An 11,849-nucleotide genomic window follows, 5' to 3' on the forward strand; every position below is an offset into this window, starting at 1 on the left:
CAGGCAAACTGTGTAACCAGGCATTTCGTGAAATGCCTAAATATTTTAGGCATTTCGTGAAATGACTGATTCACTTAGGGATTTCCCGAAATATCTAAAATTTCCAGGCATTTCGCGAAATGACTTGTTTTATAACCCAGGGATTCGTGAAATGCTTGGATCATAAGAATTTTAGGTCAATATTGTATATTTGCTTGTATGTTGTACATGCTTAAGGAATCTTGGTAGCAATGTTTTTTTCTTTCTTTTTGCCAGGGGAAGGATTTTAGGTTAAATAGTATATATTTGCAGGTAGATTAAATATTTCTAGGGTATTTTAGTTGCAACAATTCTTTAATAACATATTTCTTAAAACCATATATTGTTTCTTCTTTCATTAAATGTACAATTAGACAAAAGGGCCTTTCTTCAGTGCCTCACGAAGAGATACTTGCTGTTCTTGGTTGATTTCCTCAACAATCGTTGGGGGCACAAGTTGAATTCAAACCTTATGAATTTAGTCCTTAGTATCACCGCCCTTACCCCAATAGTGTATAGGTTATTTTCATTTTCTTCCATGTTGATTCCTAGAAGATTTTTGGGATCCTCCCTTCCCCAGTCAACATGTGGAGCTGGCACAACGACATTGTCCCCTATTTCCCCATCTTTTAAGTCGATCTTACTCATTTGACCATACGTTCTGCTTGGCACACTTGACCCTTTCTGGTCCTCTTGCAGTTCTTGGAAATTTCTTGTTGTCTTCATGCAATATGCGGTGCTGAACTAAGTGGACCTGGGGTGGATAGGTGAAGATGGTGACTAACACATCAAGGGACTAGGATGGCTGCGTGGTCATGATGACTGGCTCAGAGGCCTCGAGTGGCTTGTCAGTTGGATCAGTAGGAGGCTGGGCTCCTAGTGCTGCAAGATCATCTTCTGTCTCTAAGGAGGTCAATGACCTCCTGAAGCAAGCTAGTGGAAGAGAGTCCATCTTTTGGATTCTCTCCAAGAAAAGTAGAATAGGGGGTACTCTTGATCCCTGAATGCTATGATGAGTTCTGGTTCTGAACAAAACGAAGGCCTAGGGACCAATCTCGGGTGTTGTTGTCAGAGAGCCAAGCAGTCAGCATGTCTTTGATGTTTGAGTTGGCCTGTTCAACTGATCCTTGACTCTGCCTCTCTAGGGGTTTGCCATGCACAAGATGCAGCCAGAGATTCTTCATCTCTCGAACCACATAGGAAGTGAATTCAGATCTATTATCAGATTGTAGGATGCATTGATCACCAATCAATAAGAAGATACCCAAAAGCTGAAAAGCAACCCCAGCTACTCTCTTGGATGTGAGTGGGCGTAGGATGACAGACTTGGTCAGATGGCACTGGTACAACATAATCCACTTGTGTTGGGCTTGTGGAGATGACTGCATGTCAATTAAATCGACTTGGCAGCGAGAATTTAAATCCCAAGTAAGGGCCGAACCACAACTCCCTTTGTCTTGGTTCTTTTTGTCTTTTCTTGGCAGGTAATGCAGTAGGACTTGAACAGGTCGACAGCCTCCGTTGTGAAGTTTGCATATTAAGAGTATGATATTAGTTTTAGTTAAATCTACATCCCAAATTTTCTCAAACTATAATCTAAAACTGCTTATATTGATCAGGGTACTTACTTGTTGAATTGTCTGCTCATATGGTTAAAAGAAATAAAAATAAGTGAATTACCTGCTCACATAGTTGAAAGAAATCAAAGAAAGGGGCCATTTAAAACAAAACTGAATTAACTTCTCAGGTACTTAAATTTAAATTGAACACCTGTGCTTGAAACAACTCTGGCTACAATTTATATGGAAATGAAATATATGAAAATCATATGGAAATGTTTACCAGATATGCATAAATCAATACTAATTATAACATAAATATTCAAAACCAACTTTCAGTGTATAAGAATCCGTATCAACACCCATATATACTTAAAACCACATAAAAGTGGTATTTGTAAACAAATACCAGAATTACACAGTTTGCCTGAATTCTATTAGGCAAAGTGTGTAATAAGAACTACTAAATTTCAGTCATTTCGCGAAATCCCCAAGTGAATCAGTCATTTCACGGAATGCCTAAAATTTTTAGGTATCTGGTTACACAGTTTGCCTGTAACATATGTATGTATATATATATATATATATATATATATATATATATATATATATATATATATACAGTATATATATATATATATATATATATATATATATATATATATATATAGTCAGACATTTGCTCTCTATTATACAGCAGAGATACTACATTTAGACTTTTTGCGTTATGATTTCTTCTACATCCTATTCTGTTAATACGCTGAACATGTATTACAAAAAGTATTAATTAAGAATATGTAAGATAACAATCGAAAACTTAATTTTGTTCTTCTTAACCTTTACCATGTAATTAAAACCCATATTTCATAATTCTAATATATATAAAAATTGAAGTGAATACTCAATTCTTTTTTTAATTATATGAAGACTATTTTTTGCATATTTAATTCGGTGCGTCAATGGGAGTGTTGAATGTCTATTGTCTCCTCAATTGAAAAACTTTAATATACAAACTTTTGCTTTGACAGAATATTCGTCAAAAACCATTTTCTAGATAAGACAAGAGATCATATTTTTTCAAGACAATGAATTTGAAATAGGCCGTAAAGGAAAAAATATAAAACCAAAACTATTTGAAATAGGCCATAAAGGAAAAAAAATGGAAACAGGCTGTAAAGAAAAAACAAAGCAAAAGCCATTTGAAATAGGCTGTAAAGCAAAAAACAAAGCAAAAGCGTATTTGAAATAGGCTGTAAAGCAAAAAACAAAGCAAAAGCGTATTTGAAATAGGCTGTAAAGCAAAAAAAAAGCAAAAGCTATTTGAAATAGGCTGTAAAGCAAAAACAAAGCAAAAGCTATTTGAAATAGTCTGTAAAGGAAAAAAAAAGCAAAAGCTATTTGAGATAGGCTGGAAATAAAACCAAAGCAAAAGCTATTTGAAATAGGCTGTAAAGCAAAAAATCAAAACAAGAACTATTTGAAATAGCCTGTAAATGAAAAAAAAAGATTAAATATGATGTCGAGGAAAAGAACCATTAGAAATAGGCCGTAAAGGAAAAGGACGAAACAAATAAACTATTTGAAATAGGTCGTAAAGGAAAAAAAAAAACAATTTGGGATAGGCCTTAGAAAACTATTTGAAAAAGGCCGTAAAGTAAAAAGACGAAACAAAAACTATTTGAAATAGGTATTACAGGAAAAAGAAAAAACCATTTGGAAGAGGCCAAAAAAAAAAAAAACTTTGAAATAGGCAGTAAAGTAAAAAGCCAAAACAAAAACTATTTGAAATAGGTTGTAAAGAAAAAAAATGGAATTGTCCCCAAAAAATACTATTTGAAATAGGCCAAAAAAAAAAAAAAAAAAAACAATTTGAAATTGGCCGAAAAGGAGAAAACTATTTGAAATAGGCCCAAAAAAATATCAGAAATTGGCCGTATAAAATTAGAAATAGGCCGTAAAAGATAAAAACTACTGTATTTGGTAGAGGATTATTTCTCTCGTCGTTGAAAGAGCAAACTTCTCTCAAGTTCATTTCAACGGTGAAATAGGATCTCAAACTTAGGCCTTAAACCCGTTTCAAACTTTGAAGGAAAAGAACGGGAAAACTACGTCATTCTAATTCGAAGGTTTTTCCCGGGGGGGAGGGGAGAATTTTCTTTTTGGGTAAAACTAATTTTCTAGTTGTTTTTCCCATAATGTTTAATTGAATGTAGAATATGTACAACTATAGTCAATTCTTTTTAGCGAGAAAGATTTGCACCGACTCGCAGGGATGCCCTTTTAGCTCGGAAAAGTTTCCTGATCGTTGATTGGTTGCACAAGATAATTCTAACCAATCAGATAGCAGTGCAAATGCGCCTCATTAAAAAAAAATTGAGTTTTGTGTACCAGAACCACAAGAAATTACTACTAAATATTTATATACATATATGCATGCAAACGCGCACACACATTCAACCCTTCCGATTCCTTCCCCCTTTTCTAAAATACAACCCGCTGGTTTGGCAATTTGTGAGGGCGTGTGGTTTCCGAGTGTACCCATCGGGGTACCCCCTCTAACAAGGGAATAATTACATTTAGTGTCTTTCATTGTCCCTTTCTCCATCTCCTTACAGAGAAATCTAATCTGAAATATGTTATATGATTAATATACCTCAAACGATACATCCATTTTTCAACCTTTTCTTTTATTCCCTCTGCATACATTACTCACCCTTTGGTCTTTCTTTACTTCCATATAAATACCTATTGGATTCTACTTTAAAAAAAATTCTATTTTACTTAGTTACTATTTAACAATAGCAAATATATATTTTTTTTTTTCACTTTTTGCTATACAACAATAGCAACTGAAATTGTTTGTGATTCTATACATTTCTCACCCTTTTGTCTTTCTTTACTTTCATATATATATACTTTTTGGATTTTACTTTTAAAGACTTATTTTATTTCACCTAGTTACTATTTAACAATAGCAAATGATTTTTTTTCTTATTATTTAACAATAGCAAATATATTATTTTTACTTAGTTACTGTTTAACAATAGCAAATATATTTTTTACTTACTATTTAACTATAGCAAATATATATTTTTTACTTAGTTACTATTTAACAATAAAAATATATTTTTTACTTACTTTTTAACAATAGCAAATACATTTTTTACTTAGTTACTATTTAGCAATAGCAATTAATTTTTTTACTTACTTACTATTTAACAATAGCAAATATATTCTTTATTTACTATTTAACAATAGGAAATATATTTTTACTAACTACTATTTAACAATAGGAAATATATTTTTTTACTTAACTACTATTTAACAGTAGCAAATATATTTTTACTTACTATTTAACAATAGCAAATATATTTTTTTACTTAGTTACTATTTAACAATAACAAATATATTTTTTACTTACTTTTTAACAATAGTAAATACATTTTTTACTTAGTTACTATTTAGCAATAGCAATTAATTTTTTTACTTACTTACTATTTAACAATAGCAAATATATTCTTTATTTACTATTTAACAATAGGAAATATATTTTTTACTAACTACTATTTAACAATAGGAAATATATTTTTTTTACTTAACTACTATTTAACAGTAGCAAATATATTTTTTACTTACTATTTAACAATAGCAAATATATTTTTTTACTTAGTTACTATTTAACAATAACAAATATATTTTTTACTTACTATTTAACAATAGCAAATAATTTTTTTTTACTTAGTTACTATTTAGCAATAGCAATTAAATTTTTTACTTACTTACTATTTAACAATAGCAAATATATTCTTTATTTACTATTTAGCAATAGGAAATATATTTTTTACTAACTACTATCTAACAATAGGAAATATATTTTTTTACTTAACTACTATTTAACAGTAGCAAATATATTTTTTACTTACTATTTAACAATAGCAAATATATTTTTTTACTTAGTTACTATTTAACAATAGCAAAACAGTAGCAAATATATTCTTTATTTACTATTTAACAATAGGAAATATATTTTTTTTACTTAACTACTATTTAACAGTAGCAAATATATTTTTACACACTATTTAACAATAGCAAATATATTTTTTAAATTACTTACTATTTCACAATAGCAAATATATTTTTTACTTACTATTTAACAAGAGCAAATATATTTTTACTTACTATTCAACAATAGCAAATATATTTGTTTACATACGTATTATTCAACAATCGCAAGTATAAATCTTTTTACTTAATTACTGTTGAACAAGAGTAAATATATATATTTTTTCACTTTGTTACTATTCAACAATAGCAAATGAAACTGTTTGAGAATTACCCTTTTAGTAATTGTAAGTCGCCGACTCATATTTAAGCGTCATACTCCTCTAAACATTGAAGAGATTATGTTTTTCAAAAGCCACGTACGAATAACAATTTCAAATGGTAGCAAATTATGTTCATGCACGTTTCTAAGCCATATGGTTTAGGGAAGGGGAGAGTTAACAAAAATAAGAGAGAGAGAGGGATTGGGCCGAAATAATCAAGGGAGAAGGGGATGAACAAATCAAATTCAACAACGAGCAACGTGAAATTAGAGACAAGGTGAGAAATGATAATGTACAGTTTTGTTTTAGAAGATTAGCTTGAAAAAACGTTCATTTGCATATACTTTTTCTGAATAAATGTTCATTTGGGGCATAACATTTAAGGAAAAATTTTTAATTCGCATGTGCAGAAAGTATATCTTTAAAAAAAAAATTCATTTACATACACTTTTTTCAGAATAAATTTTCATTTGGGCCATAACATTTAAAAAAAACGTGTTGAATTTGGATGTGCAGAAAATTCATAGCTTGTAAAAAAAAATTTTCATTTGCATACATATTTTAAGAATAAATGTTCATTTTGAACATACTATTAAAGGAGGCAACGTAAAATTACTGACAAGGTGAGAAACTATAATGTACAATTTTGTTTTAGATGTTTAGCTTGTAAAAAACGTTCATTTGCATACACTTTTTTAGAATAATTGTTCTTTTGTGGCATAACATTTAAGGAAACGTGTTGAATTTGGATGTGCAGAAAGTGTATATGTTCTAATCAGAACAAAAGAAAGGAAACGTATATGAATTTTCAAAATAGATATTCACTTGGAACATAACATTAAAGGAAACATGGTGAATCTACTGTAGGTGTACAGAAAAAGCTTAGTGTTCAATTTAGAACAAAATCAAGGAATCCTATATTAACTTTCAAAATAGATATTCCCTTGGAACATAACATTTTAGGAAACATGCTGAACTTGGATATACAAAAAAAAAACAAAAAAAAAAAAACATGTTCTATTTGCAACAAAAACAAGGAAAAATATATGAATTTTCAAAATAGATATTCACTCAGAACATAACATTTCAGGAAACATGCTGAAATTGGATATACAGGAAAAAAACCATATGTTCTATTTGTCACAGAAGCAAGGAAACCTATATGAATTTCCAAAATAGCTATTCACTTAGAATCTGGATGTACAGAAAAGATTATGTTCTATTTGGAACAAAAGCAAGGAAAAAGATTCCAGCAAACTATGGAGAGCATCACTATACATTTCCCCCAGATGCTTTGGAGAACTAGCGTTGATATCACTTCAGGAAGGTATATACTACAATGTCATTGACGAATACTTACTGATACGCTATTCCCATAAGCGGATTTAACTCTACTTAGGCACGTCTCCCTATTCAGAAAGTCGACAAGACCCGGAAACGGATTGTTGCCATAGGATCAATGTATCTTGTGACATATTTATGCAGATTATTTAGCAAGTAGTTACGTGTATGGATATATAAGCTAATTAATGACATATATGATATATCGAGGGTATTAGCAGTTCGGCGTGATTAGAAGTTGCAATTGAACTTAATCGATTGAAGGAATTTAACTTTGAGATATGTTCAAATTTTATGTAAGCACACACATACAGATATGTATATATATATTGGTGTGCTACTGTCTTAAGCACACATTTGAGTATGAGTTGTTTCAGATGTATTTAAATGGATTAACTGAATACATCTTAATGGTTTTTAAGTTTTATTTTTATAAAACAACAGAGTTAAACATCTCCATCACTGGAGGAAGCTGTGTTGGTCCAGACGACCAATTCTGGTGAAGTTTAGATATGAACTGAATAAATTATCGATATCACAGATATCGTATGCTTGCTTTAATTTAGCCACGTGACGGAATCGGAAGACACCTGCATCCGGTGACGTCACAAACTTTCACACGAGGAGACAATGTGTTGACGTTAAGAAAGAATGTCAATTTGCCGAGGTTAGCATTATACATCCTGCTTATAATTTGAATGACTACAGCAATCCCAGGGTTAGCTCTTCAAACCAACATGACATATTACGTCATTTGTTTTAAACATGTAATATTACTATTCTAATTATTACATAAGCTCGGCCAGCTATCTCAATTTTTTTTTTACAAAAATTTAACAACAAGCCGAAACATGGTTATTAGGTGTGACTGGACATACGTATTATTCTTTGTTTAACTTTAGCCATAATCAACTGAGGACGAATGTCCAAATAGGCACATTAAAAATAATAACAATAATGCATACAAAAAAGATGTTACCAAAGCAAAAAGAAAAATGCATGATAAAACCAAGATCATATATATGGTACATTGCTAGCAAATGATTACATGGTACCAAAAAACAAAATAAATTCTGACTTACATATGATTCGGTAACTTGATAAAGAATAATTGTTACCTTTGTCAGAAACAAGATACTCAATTTTTAGTGCACAAACACGAATTCCTGGTACGTACACGTACCACGGTTTCGTACATATATATATATATATTTATATATAGGGCTGATATATTTTATTAGATGCCCATAGATTCTGTTATATATTTTATTATATATTTTTTTTTCTCTTTTCTTTTTTTAACATTCCGGCTTATATACTTTTATTAGATGCCGAGAGAAAAAAATGATTTATATCCTTTTTTATTTTATTTATTTTTTAAATGTTGTTTTAAATGTATTTTTAACAATGCAAATGTAGAGAATTTCTTTAATTACATATTACTAGCGTACTAATCAGCTTTTCATACAAACATCTTCCCGACAAATTACTCCCTTAGCGAATGAGGTGGCCACTCATACAGCTTTGAACTGGATTAAATAGGGGGTATTGTCAGGGCTATGCAACTCATTCCTTTGTAGCTGCTTGCTGTGCCGTAACCTACGCCAAACAAGGATGTTCACGGCGATAAATATCATCACCGTGAAACACAAACTAGCCAGTATTATGGGGTGAAGAATTTCTTCATAAGTCGGTGACAGGTGGTCCTTTTCGGTAAGTTTCATCAACCGCTTTGCCACACGGCCGTTGTATGGGAGAGGAAGTGCTGGCATTGTAGAGGTCCACGTGAAGTTCGCGAAGTAGGCTCGTTCTCTGATGATTGTCCGTAGGCCAGTCACCATGGAATTCGGGGAAGTCCCGATACAACCATCTGCTGCGACGAAGATGTGGGTGAAGGATGTGGATCCGTCAGGGCATGATACATTGAAGCCGTTCTTGTCGTATCGTATCCACGAGCCATTATTTAGTCTGCAATTGAATTCTTTATTGTCAAAGGGATAAAGCTTATCCAGACAATTTTCACTTGTATGGGAGAGAGCACCGTCTAGCACTATACCTAACTCGCATGAATCCATTAAGTTTTTACGGAATTCAAATGAGTCAGCTGTACATATTTTTCTATCCATTGCGTCTGAACAGTGAGTTAATTGATTTAAGTCTTTAATGACCGTATATGTTTCCTTGTCTGGGGAAATCAATACGTGTCCTGTCAAACTGGATATTACTGGATTTGAGTGATTCGTCATGAAAGTCGGAAATGGTGATATCCTGTAAGATTGCCAGGCATCAGAAGAATCAAAGGGAATTGTAATCCTAATCTTGTTATTATCTACGTTTACTGTAATTAGGCTGTAATAAAATTCTAACCTATGTTCGTCTAACAAAGGAACATAGCCTAGTTTATCCCTTCCGTTCTCCAGAACTAATTTTAAGTAACGTATAGGCAACAAATGGGGCGACAATACACCTTTAGTTGCTAACGTGATAGCTTCTACATAATCCTTGGATTTCTCAATGAAATGTGCAATTCTGTTATGTATGTGATCTATCTTTGAATCATAATACGTTAATGTTGCCAACAAATCCTGTACTTCCATAATTTGAACGATATTATCTGAATGTTCATTTAACAAATCCATAATTTTATTGATTGAAGCTAACTGATCCCTTAGTTCTGACATAATCAATTCATCTTTATGAGTCAAGAACTCAATTTTCTTATTTTGATTACTAATTTTAAGACGATTGGAAATTCCTAAACCTAAACTTGCAACAGACCCAAAGATGCTTAATGCAGCATAAATGAACGGATTCCGTCTTTCTTTATGTTCGTGTCCTACAGTCCACATCAAAAGGTCATAAGCCAAAGATCCTGTCTCGCCAGTCTTATTTTTCAAGTCATCAGATAGCATCTCTGCAACTTTTAATGTTGATCCAAGCAAACTCTTAGTAGTCAAATGAAAATGTCTTCTATGCAACTCATCCAATGATGCAGAAAACCTTGAAATGGCGGTTCTTAAGCTAGTGACATCATTCTCTTGAAGAAAAATTGCTTGCATATGCACTTCGACAATTACGTTGGTTGATGTAATAAAAATGTCTTCTTGTCTTTCAACTATATTGCCATATTTAAAATATATATTTTTAGTCTTAGAACTCATCCCATACGAGAAAAATGTCTGAGCGAACAATATCACTCCCAACAACAAAAAATTCATCTTGGAAACCTGTAACGAGAAAAAATATATGTAATTACTCCTGTATTAAAAAGAAAACTTTTAGTCACACAAAATAAAATTTTTCCTCACTTCTTTTCCTCTCTTTTCTTTTTAATTTCTTATGTGAGACAATGGTACTATTCTCTCATCCGTGGGTTGGGCTACGTTTTGAATTCTAAACCTATTGGCCGTTAATGTTTCCAAAATGTTAAATGGGCCTTCAAACTTAGGTGTTAGTTTATAGTTGAGCCCTTTTCTGACATTGATTTGAATATAGATGTTATCACCCACGGTATATGTTTTAGTTGGTTTCGCTATTTTATCATGATTCCTTTTCATTATGATTTGTGATTCTTCTAAATTCTTTCGAAGGATATCATATCGACTTATACTTGCATTTATACATTCTTTTAAAGGATTTGATAGATTAGTTGTAGGCGTTAATACATGGAAAGGTGTTCTAACTGGGGTACCATACAATGCTTCATGCGGTGACATTTTAATTGATATATGATATGAATGATTCAGAGTACTCAGTGCCGCCGGTATTGCAATATCCCAGTTGGGGTCTGATCCCCCTAGTGTTACCCTCAATATATTTAATATCTTCCTATTTGCTCTTTCCACTAGCCCATTCGACTCTGGGTGATATATCATGGTATTAATCTTCTTTATGTTGAGGAATTCACACAATGAGGTAAGAAAGTGATTATTAAATTCACCAACCGAGTCTGAGATTATCATGTGTGGAATTCCATGTTTACAAATGTAACACTCGTAAAACTTCCTAGCGCATTCAATCGCAGTTTTAGTTTTAAGCGCTATTAGTTCTGTATATCGAGTTAAAGCATCTATAATTACTAAGAGGTGCTTATTTCCTCTGTCTGACTCGTAAAATCCTGTTAACAAATCTAAATGTATTCTTTCAAAGGGTTGATTGGGAACAGGATAAGCTCCTAGGCTGACAGGTGTTTTCGTATGCCCTTTGTTTTCCTGACATGTGCGACAATTAGCTATGTGTCTTTTTATATCTGTAAGCATTGTATGCCAATAAAACAATGATTTGGCTTTCTGTGACATTAATGAGAACCCAGGGTGTCCATGTAATGGATTTGAATGCAACCAATTCAGGACAGTGGAAATAAGTGAGTTTGGTACTACTACCTGGTCGTTAGTTACATGTGGTGTATTGCGGGTTTTCCTTGTCACAGTCCTACACAGAATATTATCTTTGATTATATAATTCTGCTGCTTATACTTTATATATTCCTTTTCTTTATGATTGCCTTTCAAAGCATTTATAATTGTTTCTATTTTCTGATCTTTTCTTTGCTCAGTGTGTAACAATTCAGCACTCCAGCCTAAATCTTCTTGTTCAGATATTGTTT

The sequence above is a fragment of the Palaemon carinicauda genome, chromosome 18 (assembly GCF_036898095.1).
Source record: "Palaemon carinicauda isolate YSFRI2023 chromosome 18, ASM3689809v2, whole genome shotgun sequence".
Classification (NCBI taxonomy): Eukaryota; Metazoa; Arthropoda; class Malacostraca; order Decapoda; family Palaemonidae; genus Palaemon; species Palaemon carinicauda.